The sequence below is a fragment of the Ammospiza nelsoni genome, chromosome 7 (assembly GCF_027579445.1).
Source record: "Ammospiza nelsoni isolate bAmmNel1 chromosome 7, bAmmNel1.pri, whole genome shotgun sequence".
Lineage (NCBI taxonomy): Eukaryota > Metazoa > Chordata > Aves > Passeriformes > Passerellidae > Ammospiza > Ammospiza nelsoni.
In genome coordinates, this window is record NC_080639.1 from 14,906,595 (window position 1) to 14,924,090 (window position 17,496).

A 17,496-nucleotide genomic window follows, 5' to 3' on the forward strand; every position below is an offset into this window, starting at 1 on the left:
TAAGAAGAAATAAACGGGTTCATGTGCCTTTCAAGAGGAACCTGTTCACTCTTTTAAAGTGCTGTTTTCACTTAGTTCAAGGAATCAAATGTCTGGAAAGAAGTTAATAGCTTCAGAAGTATAAAGAGCACAAAGATGCATCATCATAGATTACCAGCAATTTCGAAACATTACTTCATCCTTTAAACACATCATCATGTGTGCATTCTAAGGCAAAAGCATCTCAGCCAACTGTAGTTCACAAGAATAGTTTGTTGCAGTATTTCCCCTGGGTTATTTTTTATCTTGTATGTCCATCTGGTGAGTACAGTCCAGTCAAAAAAAAAAAAGAAAAGTTAAAATAATTTGGAAGACATTTAGCCACATTATAGCAGATTTTACTGTGTTCTTTTTCTAGCTCTACAGCATTTAAAAACTAAAAAATATTAACATATTTTAAAAAACCCCATGCTTTCCAACCAATGTGCTTTGATTTTTTCTTACATTAAGTAATGGTTTCTCCCTTTGCTGATGTTGTACTGGGTTTTTGGTCAAGATTGATGGAATCCATCGAAATATGCTAGATAATGCTAACTTCTGAAATAGGAATCTGCAAATCCTTAATCACAGCTTTGGTTTTCTTTGAGCCTGACAGTTTACTTTAGCAGGGCTTGACCTCTAGGCAGAGCACCTTCATGGAGTCAAAGCAGTGACATTAATGTGCCAGGCAGGAGTTACTGTTGATCATCACCCAACCAGGACATAAATGTGTGTTCAAGAAAATGTTGTCAGATATACAGCACAAATAAATAGAAAGAACTGATAAACCTTTTATAAAACTTTTCCTGTTAGCCTAATTTGAGATTTAGACAGTAAAAGGCTTTCAAATTCTAATATGATATTGCAGATGACATACTGCCATTTAATACCCTGAATCATTTGCAACAATATCTTCCTTTCTATAGTAATCTCATTTTGAATTTTATATTTTCTTTTTTTAATACTTGAAGGATAGCACATTGATGTCTCTTTGCCCCCAAAACACAGATATTGTCTACAGTTTATTTACAAAGGAAGGCAAATATATTTGGCTGTATAGAGTCATACAACATAAAGCTATACAACTTCATTCTTTGCAAACACATCACTTCTTCACTCACGACTGCTGTTTGTGTTATTAGTCCAGTAGCTTTTTAAAACTAAATAACAAATATCACTTATATTCTTGAGATCATAAGCTTTTGCTCCAGATACATTAAATGCCAGTTTCATAAACATCAAGAACAAACGTTTTGAACAATGTCACAGATATTAAGCAGCTCTGTCAGATTTCTCTAGCATTTCCATGAGAATGCTGTGGGAGACAGTGTCAAAGGCCTTGCTGAAGTCCAGGTACACAACATCTACAGCCTTTCCCATACCCACCAGGAGAGTCACCTGGTCATAAAAGGAGATCAGGTTGGTCAACACGACCTACCCCTCCTAAACCCATGCTGGCTGGGTCTGATACCATGGCCATCCTGTAAGTGTTGTGTGATTACACTCAATATAAACTGCTGCATTACTTACCAGGTACTGAGGTCAGGCTAACTGTCCTGTAGTTATCAGGATCCTCCTTCCCATCCTTGTTGTGAATGGGTATCAATTGGCCAGCTTCCAGTCCTCTGGAACCTCACCAGTGAGCCAGGACTGCTGGTAAATGATAGAGAGTGGCTTTGCAAGTTCATCTGCCAACTCCCTCATCACCCTCGGATGGATCACATCTGGGCCCATAGATTTATGAACATCCAAATGATTATGCTAATTTTTTCTTGTGTATCAAGAGTGAACACTTGCATGTGTATTCGGCCCTGTGTCCTATTTTTCATCAAATATTTTCTCTTTCTTTAGTCTTTTGACTGTGGACAAGTATTTTCTCCACACTCAGAGGGAAAACTGGTTAATCTGTATAATGCATGCCATTCCATATCCTCAAAAAAGATAATGCAGAACAAGCCATACTGTGGCTGAGTACACACTTATGGCAATCAATCACTAAAGTATTAACACAATTCTTAAAACTTCATGCATATTAGCACATGGTTAATCAGAGGAGTTTGACAGCCTCTTCTTCAGAGCTGCTTCTACAGCTTCACAGTATATCAACCCTCACATTGGAAAGTGAAACATACTATGCAATTTACTTCAGAGCAAAAAGTTAAAATCAGATTTTGAAACACTGAGGCTAATGTTATTAGAATAAAAATGTAATGGCTGTTATACCAGATGCTTAATTGGCCCCCCTGTGAAAAAGCAGTCCCCCAGGAAGGAGCTGAAAGCTACTACTTGGGTTCAGATCTTGCTGAAAGAGTGAAAGAAAGAAACAGGTAATCAGTCATCATTTCTCTTCACAGCAACAACCCTGATAAACACTTATGTGAATAATTTTTTCTGTTGTTGTGGATACTAAGAGTTTACATATGCTAAAAGGGAAGTAAGAAAACTCAAGAGAAACAAGATCTGTTGAAGATTATCAGCTAAAAGGAAGCTATTCTTCCCTTCCATCTTTAAGTCTCTGAATATCTGAAGGCAAGGAGAACTCTTGGAGGAAAGGAAGACAAACTTGTCATATCTATGTATTTCTCATTAGGCATTAGCATTTGATACTATCAGGAAGAGGACAGAGGCAGACTTTTAATCCGATCCAGTATGACTGTTAACCTCCTAGGATGTGCTACTGATCAAAGGCATCCAGAACAACTCCACCAGCAAAAAGTGCTGCTGCTGCTTCCTGTTTCCATAAATTCCTCACTGCCTCCATTATGAAAACAGAACCATTAGCCAAAATCCCACTGCACTTGGTGTCATACCAACTCAAAAGAGAATTAATACTTAGCATCTGATAATTTCTGATCAAGACTACCCATATTCCTGCAATACTGGCTCACTTTTGAGTGGTAAGACTATAGATTTCTGCACAGAATTCCACTATGTTCTCTTAAACTTTTTTTGCTATTTCTGTATTTCAGGTCAGTTCTAAGAAAATAGTCCCTTCTTGCATAGATGCTCTTCACAGAAGGGCTAATTTTTTTCAACATAGATAATGAAAAATCCAACAACCCTCAAAGCTGTTCTAGCGCAGAAGTTCTCTGATTTGGAGTTGGTGTTTTGTGGCAGCTTTATTACAGTCTTATTGCTATGTCACTCTTCAGTGTCTGTACTCTTAACTCTAGAGAAGACTTAGATGACATTCCTGCATGCTAAAGCATATTGCAAACATGCTTTCTATTTCATTCAGTTTGATCTAAACCAGCTACCCTGAGTAAAAACTAATATTGATATTGCCTGGTACCACATGACTCTTAAATTTTAATCACTAGGTTCTTATTCTGATTAAGCAATTAAATTGCTTAACTGAAAACTACAGGGCAATTGATTCATATGAAGGTACTAAGAAATTCTGTTTGAAGTTTAAGAACAATTCCTTACTAAAGGTTACAAAGACATGAAAGCTCTAATTGCAAAAGTATATTTCAGTATTAGTCATTCTAGTATTGTTGGCCTTCTGATTGTTAATAGTTGCTATTTACTACAGGAGTTATTCCTGGCTTTCCTTTTCTAAAAATCACTACTGAAACAGGCACTCTCTTCTGCTAATGCAAATTACAGTGGAAGTGAAGACTCTTCATATGCTGTAAACTCATCACTCATCATTAAACTTGGAGAAGAATTATTGTTTCTGCTTCTTTAGCTATAAAAACTTCCTTAAAATGTCTAATTTTCCTTCTTCTAATTTGAATCACAAAGCATTCGCTATAACAAGATCAAAGATAGAAAGAAAGAGGTGGAGCTTTTAATGCCCAGTTATATAAGGTATAAAAGGAGTAATTGTTGCAGACGGTTGTTGTCACCAAGGTCTGAGGAAACTGAAATCAGCAGGGCTACCTGTGAGGTGAGAAACTGCTCAAACAAACAAGGGCAGAGTTCGCTCCACATTTTGATCATTTTACCACTTTTTTACTCTAGGTGAGAGGATTCCTCTGTCTAGGGTTGACATGAAGCACAACACACACAGAACAAGGTCAAAACTTCCCCAAAACTCCCCTAAAACACCTCCCAAACGACCATAAAAACAAGGTTGTGTTGATCTGTACAAGTAGTGCTAGGAAGTTTTCTCCTATGATGCTGGGGTTTTCTCATCAAACAGAAGTTAAATGAACACATTACCCGGCTTGAAGAAATCAAGTATATATCCACATCTCTCCCCACTGATAACATTCACTACTACATATACTTTCTCTGTTGCTTTGGCATCTCACAGGGTGAAGGAGCAGTAAAAAGACAGGTAAGCTAATCACTGACACATAGCACTGTGCTGACTGCTGAGTGCTCAGGTCAGAATTTTAACAGATTACTGGTGAGCTCTGCCAGGAGAGGAAGAAGGGTGAAAAAGCAAAACTAAGATAGCAGAGAACTCTGTGGGATTTTATAAAATATTAAGTACTTGCTCTCAGAAAATGAATGTTTTAAGGTTTTCAGATTCAATCTTGTGCCTCATAATTCATGACATCCCCCCCACTTTATTTATAATAGCTAAGATAATGAATCTTTTTATACTGTCACTCTGTACTGTTCCAAATCCAGAGGTTTGGTCCAGCACTAGCTACTTAAACTCAAAGTGATTCTTTATAGCCTATGTGGTTTATAGACTACAGCAGGATCTTTCAGCATAGTCTTTGTTATATTAATAAACATTTTTATTTGTTTACACATACAGTAATACTGTATCTACTACATACTAAATAAAATACATAATTTATTTGCATTTCCCATCTGATTTTCTGAAAAGGCTCATAAAATTTTAATGAAAGTAGTTAAAGCAACAGACTAAGTATTAAAATCATATACAAAATATGACCTTAAAAGAGTACTATTAAAATTGCAAAGTAAAGAGCTTGGGCTTGAAAAATGCTATACCAGAGGTGTCCAATTTCTCTCTCTCTGTGCACATTCTAATAGACTTTCATTTTACGTCCCAAATATATCATGACAATTTTATTTACAAAACTCCGGTTTTTCTCTTTCAGGAAAGGTCTAGTATTTTCTTCCACATGTAGAGCAATTCCCCTCCCCATCTGTACTGAGCACAGACTTTGATATCTGACATCAGCAGTAAACAGCCTTCATGCCTCTTTATCAAAGCCTTGGTAGCAAGGGTTTTTCAATAAACACTAATGTGATGTCATTTTTAGACAAACATGCAAAACCTGTGTTGCAGCTACAAGGAACTGAAACAGGAAGATGAAGATTCAGGTTCCCAAGCCTTCAAATTTATATTTTTCTAATGAACAGAGTTTTTGTATATATTTTTCTACATGTGGGGTGTTGGTGGGGTTTTTTTGGTTGTCACTTTTTTTGGGTTGTTTTGTTTTTGTAGGGTTTTGTAGCTTTGTTTGTACATAAAAAGCAGTTTTCCGTCCTGCACAGCTGGTTGCCACCTTTCTCTTCCCCACTGTCCTAGATCAACACAAGCTTGTCTCCCCCTCTCTCTCAGTAATGTCACCCTTTCCCACACTGCATCTTCTCACCTGCTGACATGCCCAATCTCCCTTTCTGCCCCATTCCCAGCACCCTTTTCTAGCTCCCCTCCACTTCCCCGGTAGCTTCCTATCTTCACAGCCTCTAGCTAGATATTGTTACCTTTTCCTCTCCTAAACAAAAACAAATATCAGAGTTATTTTAGGAGACAGTAAAAGAACAATCTCTGTCAAAGAAAAAGCAAATAAAACCCACGCTTCAGTTGACACTTGAATGGAAAGTTTTACTTCAAACGGCTCCAGTTTCATAGAATCTGTAATGGGATGTGTCACGCATGACACTTAACAGGTGATAACATAGCGACTATTGCATACTACACCCATACTCTCTACACAAAAAGAGAATGGAAAACCAAACCTGAGTAAAGGAGAGCAAAGGGCTTTCTTCTGAGATTTAGTGAATTATCCATATTTCCTTACAGAATGGCAGAAAAAGAATGACTGCAATAAATTGTTTTCTCCTGTATGTTTTTTCTTTAATGCGTTTGCTCTTTCAGTCTAAACTCAGACTGAGAATTATTCTTTGCAGCTATTTTGTGATGGACATATTAGTCATAAGCAGTGAGTTATTCCATGCAACTGCTAGCAAAATTTAGTCCTTCATGTAAAGCTCATTTTTTTGGTACCTTTAAAATTAAACTACTGTGCTATTTTTTAAAAAGGAATTAAACTCCAGAAGCTTCAATCAAACAATTTTATCATTTTGCTTTCAAAATTAGGCATCTGAGAAGATTATAAAGCAATAAAAAAAGAGGCATCTGATTAACTACACTATATTGAATTTCTCTTTTATAACATCTCTGTTTGTCAACAGCAGCATTACAACTGGCAACCAAAAATACAACTCCTTTTTCAAACACAGGAATTTATGCTAACTGCAGATAGCAACAAAAATTGTAATTACATGAGAGACCTAAACAAATCAATGCCAGATTCTCTGGTCTGGTCCTTCGACATAGAAACACTTGAAAACTGCCACAGCAAGGTAATAGAGGTTTTTATTTGCAATCTTTGAATGTGCAATCACCTTTCAGTAATGGCTGCAGACCTCTAGCACCAAGCACTAGTTCCGTTCCTGTTTGCCAGGTCCTGACCCCAGCACTGAGAGGGCCACAGTCCGTATTTAAGCTGCCAGAGCAGCAGAGTCAGGATATTGCTGCTGTTATGGCTCTAAGGAAGCCAGCATGTTGAAACTGGGCAAACTGCAGAACTAGAGTCTGACTCTCTCCATGGAATTCTCTGCTTTGCCCTGAGCCCACTGGTCTCACTGGATGAATGGTTCTTTCCTCCCTTTAGTTTGTGAACTGAGCAACTCTGGAACAGGAGGAGGTCTACTGAAAAATGCTCTGCAGCTGCAGTTCCTGGGACTATGCTCCCTCCATCCTTCAGAACCTGCAGGTGAACCCTGCAGGTCACAGATGTGGTCTCCTCACAGACAGATATTCAGTCCAAAAAAGTTGCTTTTAGATAAGAGAACCAAGTCAAAGATGGGGGAAGGATTAAGGTTATTTTTCACAACTGAAAGTGAATAATCAAAAAGGGCAGGAATCAGATATAGATCAGCATCAGCATAGATGTCACACTACCTGGGGGAGGGAGGTATGGAGGGAAGGAACATTTCAATTTCTTTTAAAAATCCCAAGCAAACATAAATAAGTCTGATCTCATGTTAACAGGGATCTTCTGTACATTCATAGAGTTAAGGTACCAATCATTACGCTTATTACCTGTAGGCCAAATGAGAACCATGAGAAACTCCATCACCCATGCAAGACTAAATAAAAGCAAATGAAAACTTTCATCTATTTAAACATCAGGCAGAAAAATGGGTAAATACAAGAGGAGGTAGGTTTTGAAAGGGCACCATGGGGCCATTGCCTGAGGCAAAGGGAAGGCACCTGCTGACAGTCAATGATATCTCAAGGAAGTGCTTTCTACTCTTCTCCAATATGCTCTCCATTTGTCACTGCTATGTACAGAAAAACTCTCCTGCTCTGCTCTTAGGCTTATCAGACACTTAATTAGGGATGATATTCTCAGTCCTTCTGGAGTGCTCTGCAGCTAAGTGCTAAGTAGCACTGCTGTATTGAAAGACCCACTAAAAATAATGCTATTTTATGAGCTATACAAATAGCAATGTAATTCTTTTCTTCAAAGTTAATTTCTGAACCATATTGCACTGCACATCTTTTATTACACAAAAATGTGTATTAATAAATAGCACCAGCAACCATTTTATACAATAAAGGCTTATTTCAAATGTTATAGGAAGCAAATATTGTACAAGATACTATTCCAGAAGTGAGCTAGACTAGAAATATCAATTAACTTCAAAGTTCTTTTTATTGACATGGCAACATGATGGGATTTCAAAATAAAAAATGAAGGCAAAAAATCATTCAAAGTGGAGAATTTAACATGCTTCCCTCTCTATACTCAAGCCTTAGAAGATAATGCAACTGGCAAATACACAGTATAACAAAATTTTTAAAAACGTAAACAAGCAAACTAACCTCAAAACCAAAACCCCAAAAAACCCCACAAGAGTAAATTTTATTTGGGACTACATAATTTTTAACTTTCAATCAACTAATTTAGAAAAGTGTATGTACCCTTCCTCTCTTCAGCCAGGAGCTCATTTAGTTCAGTGCTCTTCTTTCTATATCTCATACTCCATGCTCCAAAATATAAGTTAGAGGGCCAGATGTATTATCTGGGAAGTTTTCCAAATTCATTAACTCCTTGGCACCAGTGACTTCACAATACCCACTGCCAGCACTGAATATCATGCCCAGCAAAAAAACAGCTCCTGGAGGGAAAGGATTAATAAAATGAGGCATTCAGCAGTGGCTGCTGGTCTCTTCAGTCGCAACAAGCAACTGAAAGAATCACAGTAGCTGCCAGCACTGATCACAGCCAGCTTTCAGCACCTAATACTCTGAAGGTCTTTCCTGAATACCTGCAGATCATTCACCACAAATCTTGAAAAAAAGCATAGGTATTGCTTAAAGGAACATGAAATCAATAGTCAGAGAAACAGTGACAGGAAGGCTGTGACTCCAGTTCTAACTGCAGATGGTAGTAAATATTACGCAGCGGCGTAAGAATCACATCATCACTTTCTCCTCAATTACAGAAGACAGACTGAGGGAATTTGTTTTGCTTTCTGAAAAGGATGCAGTCTGGCTGTCAACAGCTAAAGGACTGATGAGTGAAGAACCTTACAGAGCCCCAAAAAAGCAGGAGACACGATGGATTCACTTGTTGTTCTCAGCTTTCTTCTTAGGGCCACGGAAGGAGCTCCATGATGGAAACCAGCTTACTATCAGTCATGTAGGCACTTTCATGAGCCATCTGTTCAGGCACCATCACCAGAGAAACTCTCTACTTTAAAGATCAACATACAGCAAGAGGAGCCTCGGATTTTAAACATTAAACTTGCTTTGCTGGCTGCTGTGCCTTCCTTTGAATCTTCACAGTTTTAATAAAAAGCACTGATTTATTTACATTCTTCAAATTGAAAATATACTGTTGCTTAACCTTTGCTTAGGCCTAATGCCTGTTTTCTTGGGGTTTTGCCATCTCCAGTCACTTAAAATTTAGTAATAACTCTTTCTGCATGTGATATTCCAGGATCCCGAGATACCAAGATGTCGTGTCCTAACGACCACATCTGGAGAACTGCCATATCTATGACCCTGTGTGAAATTCTGCACTAACACAGTTACACTGCTTTTTCTTTCAGAAATAGCTTTATTTCTGCACTCCTCCTCTAGACACATCCACCATATTTACAAGCTCTCCTACGCTCATATGAGTCAGAAACAACCTGGAACACAAGGCAGCAGGAAGCTCCAACTCACAGCAGAAACTTTCAGCAAAGACAAGAAATGTGGCAGGCTCAGCACAGACAGTCACAGTGGAAAATGTTGCCAGGTCTCAGGAAGAGAATGCAAGCCCCAAACAGCCCACAGCTGGTAACTCCTGCCAGCACCGCGCCGTTTCCTAGAGAGGGAATTTCAGTGCACAACAGACAGAGCTCTGCTCTGCAGGCACATTACTCCTTCAGCCCACTGCAGGCTGGCACACAATGGATTTACCACAGACACATGACCACTTATTTCAAATACCAGCAGGCCTTATGTGGATGCATTCATCACAACAATTAAAAAGTCTACACTTTATTTCATTTTACACTGCTTACACTGTCTGGATATTTTAATGCTCTCTTGACCTGCTTCACTGAATTCTGCACAGAGCAATATTCAGCAATACTGACCTAGGAGAGAAGTGGCAACTGTGGAATGTGAACATCAAAACCCACCTCCAAGCCTCAGTTAATACAACAATATGCCCAGAATCACTTCAGGAAATGAAAGAGGAGAAAAAAAAAGTAAAAAAGTAGAATTAGTATTAATGCATGGCTGGAAAAAATACCTGTGTGTCTGATTTTTCTTCCTAATCGTTTTTCCCACTTCTGTATCATAATGGAGCTGTAACATTGAGGAACTGCTGAGCTTGAAATTTCCCATGTCACACTGAACAAAGCTCCTATCCTTTTCTCTGCTTCTAGAGGAAAGAATATCCCCAAAGGAAAAAAAGGCTGTTGGTTTGCAACCCTTGGATGCCAATGATTCATACTAAGTAGTACATAATTCCCATATTATTGAGATGTGATCGAAAGGAAGCAAATCTTTCACCACTATTGTTTATTTTAGAACACTGCAGTTTGGATATCTGCCAGATCAGGCCTTCTCCTCTGGGAAAAGGCTGTCCTTTCTGTTATGCACTTGAAGTTTACTCACATTTAAAAACAGAATCCCTCTTCGGCATCTTGCTCTAATAAACTCATGTCACAGCTTTAGCAGGCAGTTCCCTAGCTATGCATTCACAGGAGTACTTTCTAAAAGTTCTTACCCACAGGAACTTTTAAGTTTTATTTCATGCTTGTCAAATGGAAATATCTTACTTTGGTCCCTATTCAGGGCACAAGATTCATTCACAGAGAAGTCCAAGTTCTTAAAGACCTACTCAGTAGATGCACACGCACTTTTGCTGTTGAAGTGAGAATATGAAAAGGGCTTTGCTGTTGAAGCCAGGGGTTGGTTTTATAGTACAGAAAATTATCATTTTCTGGGTGAGACAGAATGAAATAAATGCTTCTGCATAACTTAGGCCTTTACAGTGTCATTGGTTCTCTGGTTCAGCAGCTTTCTGTGGTCAGCTGGACTGAAAGAAACCTCACCTAGGGTAGGGAACCTACTCCCTGTGATTCTTAACAAAAACTGGTTTTTTCTGTCCAAGCTGCCTGTTCACTCCATCTGGCCCTTACAAAAGCATCTCCCTGCTTGTCAGACCCAGCCGCTTTCAAGGACTGCTCAATCTTCTCTCACTCCTTAGGACAGGACCAGACCCAGAGCACAGCAGCCCAAACAAAACTAAGAGACAGACACAGTACATTTAGAGCAAGTAACATCACACAGTCAAAAATACACAATAACAACTTTCACTGGCCATTGAGCAAACCTCTCAGAAACTCACTTTCAGTTTAGTCCTCAGGACAATAAAAGAGACTCAAACTTGCTCCCCCACTTCCTTTCTTTCAGCACAAAGACATCTCTGCAGATCTGCAAATCTTCTTTCATCCACACTTGCTCCCTCAGATGTGTCTGCCTACCCCCTCCACCCCAGTCAACTTCTTCAGTTTAGGCTGATCCCAGGATCAAAAAGTGTCAGCTACAAAATCATTCTTCTCTTCTCCTGAACTTCTTTTTTTCTTGCTTCCTTGACTAAACCAGAAAAATACCATTCTTTTTTGTAGAATTATTTTTCTGCTAGGTTAGCTTCCCACAACAGCTCATAATGGAATTATAGGAATAATAATGGTGGCATAGAGAGAAAGGGGGCAGAAACACATGGCTTGGCCTTTATAAATACAAGGCTATCATGGGATAACCGGAAAATATTCAGTCAAGATGCGATTTTGTAAAAACTCAATTAGACCCTTGAATTTGCATCTGCATTGCTGTTGGTCTAAATTCAGTTTTGCTCTAGATCCTAAATCCCACACAAGAACATAGAGGGAAAACAGGTTTCTCCTGCAAGCTTGTTATTGTTCTCAGCAGATCAGATCTATTCACTTTAATAACTGTAATTCAAAGAAAGATCAACAGGCACTGATCTGTCGTATCTTAATACAAAGCATACTAAGAGTCACAGAACACAAAGCATTCATAAAATCAAAGTGAACAAGTGAATTTAGAAAAGATTCTTACATTCTAAGGATGAGACAGCAGGGATGCTCTTGTTCAGTTTGCAGAGGTTTACTGTCACTTTTTATTCCCTGGTCCTGCCACTGAGAAAGTGGCTTTATTCATGGCAAGTAAAACAGTATTAAAAAAATTTAAAAATTAATGCAAGTTTGGCATCTGAATTCAATAAGGGTATCATTTGACATGGTAGATATGGTGATTTAGTAGACAGCTGCCTCACGGTTCTCATCCATCCACTTGCTGAATTTCCCTTCTTATGGCATGTAAGCTTGTGTCTCAAATGGGTGGTTCAAGGAAATAATCTCAGCACTATTCATTTCTGTCCTTCACGTTTGAATTTTTGGCTATCTAGTTCTCTCAAACATCTCACCAGCTAAGCTGTGAGACTGGAGTAAAGAATGGAATAATGGAAACCACGCAGCTGCAGATAGGAGGCATGGTGCCCAAGACTGCTTTATTCAGCAGCAGCAAGCTTTTAGATCAACATCATAACATCAAACATCACCCTCAAGTGAGGGATTTTTATCTACAGATGACTTTCTCAAGACCTAACAAAAAAGGGGTCACAACAAATCATCATCACCCAGCTAATAAAGTCTTGAAAAAAAAAAAAAACCATCAAAAAAATGGAAAGAAATCTGTCAAAGAAATAGTTACAGCTGGTGAGTTACTGGGAGTATAAAATTATTCTTCTCAAGAGTAAAAATGAGTGGTTGTTTCCTTCCATAGAGGAGAACCATCTAACTACATTATCTGAGAGCTGTTTATCAGCCACATAGACCTGGCAGGCATAGGGGATGGTAAAGACCCCTAGCCTGACATTCAGAAGGGATTTTGACTTACAGCCTGCTTTTCACTAAAATTCAATAATACAGTAAGTTCTGTTAATTTAGAATAATGGTTTGAATCACAGAACTCTAAGTGTCCAGCCTTCCTTTTCCTGAGTCAGTCACAAAGCAAACTTCTCATGCACCAATACATACAGTTTTTGTGAAATTAGCAACGTTAATCCTCCCCATACCCTCCAAGCTCTAACCAATGACAATAGCTACAACAACATATAGCATAATATATAACACTATTATACATGTTAAAAAATAAAGTTCATTTTAAAAGGGTAGCAAAGCCATATTTGCATTGAGTATTAAGTAAGTTAATGTATCCTCCTACGTTCACTAGACAAGTTGTGCTTGAAGAAAAGAGAAAAACAACAGCAGCAAGGGAGTCAATGGAAGCTGAGTGTTTTAATTTTTGGAGTAGAAATTGTTTTAAACCCCAACAATATAATACACTCAATGTAATATCCTTGACTTTATTCTTTGCCAGACATAAATAAAGGAGAAAACATTAACTCCACTAGTGACCTGCAGGAAAAGAGGAACCTTACTTTTTGCTTCTCAGCTGCATGAACTGATAGATATTCTCAGATGAGAATTAATATGAAACTGTACGTTCAAAACAACACTTGGCTTGGAGAATCATAATCAAAGCTGATGATAATGATAATGTTGATAATAACATGAACAACAACACTACCACAAGAATATAATCATTCAGGAGAGATGCCCAACTGAATGTAACAGGGAAAGAGTGAAAAATCTTGCAAAAATATTCCCCACAATAAACCATCAAACATAACTCACAGCTTAATGATTCGAAGCTTACAGAGGCACGAGGTGTGGGTAATAGAGTCAACTAAAGCATTGTAGAAAGGTACTTGAGTTTGTTTTTGTGCCAGTCACACTGAAATATCACCAAGCATCACACGGGCTGAATGATGGGAAAAAAAATCACATTGCACAGCTTCCAGTGACACCACAGTTTGCTTATATCCAGTATCCAAGCCAAGACACACAGGTCAGGCTACACTGCTATTGCTGAGGTATACTGCAGACTGTGAAATAGACAAGTCCTGTTCACACTTGCAAGAATGATGGAAGCAGCCAAGTATCACATTTACATTACATTACAATTACATTACAATTCTTATTCTCAGAGAAATAAAATAAACTAAAAACAACCTTTTCTCCTCTCAGAAATGCAAAGGGAAGGGTGTGATTCCATATGATACACACATTCAGTTTAGTAGCAAGGCTGTTTGGACAGGCACTTCACTGCATATGTCAGGCAGCTCAGCCATTTACATGAGTCTTTTCTACTGTGGACCAAGTTACTATGTAAATCCTTATGAACTCAGCACTAAACCCAATGCTCCCCTTGAAAAGCCAAGCTTTAATGACATCTACAGCAGCAAGAAGGCTTATTTAATAAAATTATAAAGTCTGGCATCAGGAGAGGAGAACAGCACTTCCCTATCCACTTCTTTGACATAATTGTGTTACCTGCAAATGAAACTTATTACAATGGCACCAGCCTCAAGCAAGCCCAGCAGCATGCACTAAGCTTTCAGTAGTCTTTCCTAAATCCACTATTATTCCCCACCAGATTCCATGATTAAAAGGAAGCCTCTTGAGCTACAAAACTATGCATAAACCACTGGATTTTTCTGGCGTTCCAATAGCTCACACTTAGCTTTAACAAAACCTCAGTAAAATGTCCTTAATGCAGAGTACATCCTGGCATTAAAGAATGCAGAGATACACCAAGACCTTTAACCTAAATTATTCCAAACTATCTCCACTTTCCATGTGAATTACAGTTTAACCACAACTCAGTCATCCACACATGAGGCAGTACAGCTGTGATGGCACTCGGGCCCCAGGACAGGCTGCCCTTGCAGGATTTAGCTGCACAGCTGCCTCTCCAGGCCTTCCTTCCCAGAACACCAACCCTACCCACAGGTTGAACAGCCATGTGGGAACTGCACTGGCAGCAAAATTAACAGTAAGGGACAGAGCTTGACCAGAAGCATTCTTCCAACTATCCCAATGGGCCTTTTCCTACTCAAGTCCGAACCCTATCTCTTGGCACATGTTGTGGTTTTACCACACAGCGTTAATTCAAATTCAGCTTGGTAGCAGAACTACCCCCTATCACTCAGCCTTGCTGGTACTAAGCCATAGCCCAGTCACATGTTCCTCACATAGCAGCCAGCAAGAATATAAGATCTTACTCATCTTGTTTCAAGACTGTCTTGAAACACAAGCCCAGCCAAAAGCATGGTCTAGTGACATTAAAATAAAAATAAGAAAGCTTTTTTGACCATTTTGCTAATTAATATGTCAGAGCTCATAAAGAAAGACTCATCAGCTTTTCTCCAGCACTGCATCATCTGAAAGAGCTGTGTCAGCAGAGACCTCAGCAGACAGTCAATACATACTAAAGTGTTCTAAACAGTAAATCAGAGCACAAAAAAGAATTTTAGAAAAAAAATTAAAATAGCTGCAGAAACATCAGTACTCAATTTCATTATTTGATACAAATCAGGTTATATTTGATATGCAATTCTTGCCCTTCTTTATAAGGGATATTCTCTTAACTGTCCTAGAACTGCTTTTACAAAAAGCTAGGAGTTTTATGAAAAACTAAGCTAAAGCTGCTGATTTTTCATCTTTGTGAATTTTCAAGGATCTTCTCTGCTTATACAACAGAGGCACTACTTGTCTGCTTCTCATTCTCATCATTGGTATTGGCATACCATTGCTGAGCACACAGGAAGGCAGGAAGGTTACAGAGGACAAATTCTTTCTTAGAGGATTCAGAGAACTTGTCTTGCATACACACACACTCACTCATACACACTGAAATCTGTTTTTTTTTTCCAGAAAAGGACCAGGAGGCTGCATGAATACAGCACTCCAGTGCTTTTGCTGATGGCATAGCAGAAAATATTTTCAATAGTGTTCTTAGTATTTTCAATACTAAGAGCACCTGTAAGGACAGCAGTAGTCTTCCATCCAGTAGGATGAAATACAGGCCAGGTATGAGAACCAGAATTCACAGGTAGATTTCTGCAAGGGTCAGATATGTATTTGGAACAAAGCTCCAGCCACCTTTCCACAGAACATGCTTACAAGCTCAGGATATGTGCTGACATACTTCTAAAACCCAAATCTAGAGAATTACTCTTTAAGTAAGGTGGGAGGGAAAGGAACTACTGCTTGTGGGTGCAATATACAAAATGACAAATGGGGCTAGAGCTACAGATCTTTCTAATGCCTCAGTCTTACAGAGAATTGTGATAACCCTGAGTAACATGTGATATGTGAGGGATAATGTAGCTGTTCCAAAAGCTGAGACTAAATGCTTGAAGAACCACTTCCCCAGAAGAAATAGATAGGATATTTCCCTAGAGAGAATTACTCAGCTGTGTATTTTACAGAACAAGTCATGTTGAAGGAGAGATAGGATAATTGCATTGATTGTTAGTAGGTGATAATTAATTCTGTAGAGAAGTACATTTAGTTTCCTGAAGTCTAGAATAGGATGGAAACTCTCCATTCTGTAATGAGAAAAATACTGTGGTTTGCTCATAGCACAAGAAGCTGCAATGTCTCCCTTTAACGTTCTTAAGGTACATACATGAAGGCAGCACAATGAATGATGTGAAAACAGAAGTTTTGTGGTGGGACTAAATGCCAGACAATTACACATATGACATATATTTCCAGAAAGCATAGAGTAAAAAGGGACCATAGAAAAAGAACACCATGTTCTTGAACAGACCTTTAAATTAAACATTTGAATGGAAAAATGTGGAAACCAAGCTTGATTTCCTTTATGAAGCGTTAGGAAGTGGAACATAGAGAGCAGGAGAAATGTTTTTCAATGGTATTTGAACGGTATTTAAAGAGGATAGAACCAATAAAAATAATTTACACACCAACTGTCTCAGAAGTTAGCTAAATCATTTTATTCTTACAGGGGAAAAAAAAAGAAACAACTTGAGGAATTTTTGTATCTATTCCTTGGGTGATTTGTTGGCCACTGATTTTAGTTTATGAAAAAAGATCTTAGGTATATGTAAGAGATCTGTGAGGAATAAGTAAAGCAAACAAGTCAAAGTTCAATAAACACAGGTCCATATGTTCACATAAAATTTGTAGGTATCTTCAAACAGAAAACTTTTCAAAGTGAGTTTTCAAGAATCTGCAGAAGTGTGCAGAAGAAAGATCAAATGTTACTAAAAATTATAAAGCTTAATGTACCTAAAACAATTGACTGCCAAAGAGTTATAATCTTACCCCTCAATATTCTTTGATAGCAGTGAATTCCATTGATCTTTGGTAAACTGCATGATGTTGCAATGTTTGTAGTAATTTTTCTGAACAGGGAAAAGCCCAAGGGCAACACCCTCAGCTTCTTCAAGTTGACAAGATCATTTCTTTGAAGCTTTCACATTCCCAAAAGAGAAAGTTGAAAGAATTTTTTTCTTCCCAGGAGTGATAATATTACAAGACATATGAACTATTCCCTGATTCAGAAAGAGAATCCAAGAACTTCACAAGCTTAGGAAAGAAGCCAAAAAAATTTAAAAAGAATTTGTCTACTAAGTTCAGGAAAAGGTCTTCAGATAAGGAAAATCCACACCAGAGAAGAAGGACACCCAGCCGTATAGAGAAAGAATACCATAAACAATCAGGAATCTCATAGCTGACCTCCTTTTGCATGAATTCAGCTTCTTAGACCTATCCATGGAGCAGGAAAAGGCAGTGTGCAATGTGCTACGAAGGTACAGTTTGAAACTTCAGGATTTTCTAACATCAGAA

General features: G+C 38.3%; 1 protein-coding gene across 2 annotated transcripts in view; it reads right to left on the reverse strand.

The window, feature by feature from the left end:
- The window catches only part of PARD3B (par-3 family cell polarity regulator beta), a 390,768-nt gene that overhangs the window by 148,173 nt on the left and 225,099 nt on the right, over nucleotides 1-17,496 (reverse strand). The gene's annotated exons all lie outside the window — the stretch shown is intronic.